Source organism: Quercus lobata, chromosome 10 (genome assembly GCF_001633185.2).
Source record: "Quercus lobata isolate SW786 chromosome 10, ValleyOak3.0 Primary Assembly, whole genome shotgun sequence".
NCBI classification, from domain to species: Eukaryota; Viridiplantae; Streptophyta; class Magnoliopsida; order Fagales; family Fagaceae; genus Quercus; species Quercus lobata.
Window position 1 is genome coordinate 31148009 of NC_044913.1, and position 1483 is coordinate 31149491.

Consider the following 1483-nt stretch of genomic DNA (forward strand, 5'->3'; position numbering starts at 1 on the left):
TGATGAAGTTCGAAGTTGCCTTACTCTACCCATGAGCTTTCCTCTACATAGTGTGATATGTACATGCAAAATAAAAGCGTAGAATGTAGGCTCAATGATGCTCAATATTCTCGGTTAATTTTGAAGTGTTCAATTAAGCTCGAAATTTAATGGTTGAGTTTAAAGAATTTATTAATTTAATCAATTCTTTCTTAAATTAAAAAAAAAAAAAAAAAAAAAAAAAAAATAGAATTAGTCCAATTTGCTACAAACAGTCAAGCCTACATTAATAACAGAAAATTGTTATTAGGCTATTTCTATTTCATATTTCTGAAGTATTAAAAATCACATTTTTCATAAAAAGCTCATTTGTGAAGGATTTACATATAAAACACCGCCACAAAATTTCATAAATTGTTTGTGATCAAGCATTTTGTGGAAGATGGGAGTTCTGTAACTTAACTTGTAAATGCGTTTCTAATGTAGAAATTTAGGGATCAAATATTCCATTGGGTTTTCTAAGCTATATTAAACTACTCAATGATTTTTTATGAGATGCGAATTTTTGCAAAATCTACTATTGGATTAGATTTTATTTTTATGGGCGAAGAACAAGATTGATTATTGGCCATTCTTGAGAGAAATCGTTTACACAAGATTTTGAGGTTCAGCCGGTAAACCCGTGGCTGCTTTTGGAAACTAGGGTTCAACCTCAGTTCAAATGGTTTCTAGTTAAATTGAAATTGTCAACGTGAGACTTTTTACTCGTTAAGGAATTAATGAAAGATAAAAAGAAAGATTGAATTTTTATAAAAAATATTATTTTATTTTTTCCAAGTTGAGACTTTTATTTTGTTAGAAAGACTTCTTGAAAGTCTAACATTAAAAATAAAAAATAAAAAAAAAAGAAAAGAAAAGAAAAAAAAGGATGCTATACTTCCTTTAAGGCTGTCCAAGCCTTAGCCACCCGACCCAACCAACCAAACTGATTGGAACTAAGCTATCCACAGCTTGATCCGACACCTTTGGCAGCGGGTTTCAGTCCTTAGAAACCAACTCTGGCAGGTTGGGTAGCAGGTTTCCTCCTCTAAAACTTGAGTCACTTGACCCCACTAACAAACATTTCAAATTAGTTAAGGCCGAATCTACCTAGATTCGGTGACAATTAGGCTTGGTTCTACTTAGATACAACAACATTTGACTCTCATCCACTCGGATTCAGCCACATATGCTCAAATCCGGTGAAGTATGGCTCTCCTTAGCTCATATTTGGCCAAGTTTTGCTCTCTTTTGTTCAGATCTAGTGAAGATAGATTGTTGCTTACCACCGCTTCTTCATTGGTTTTGACCGAATCGACCAATCGTCCGCTCAAGCCCAATCCTATTCGACTTATGGTGATTGACAGTCAATGGCAAGTCTCGTCTTCTTCCACCCGATTTGAGCGAGTTGAGTTTGAGTTGAGCTCAAAACTAACCCAAACCAACTTGTGAACTGCCGTAACTT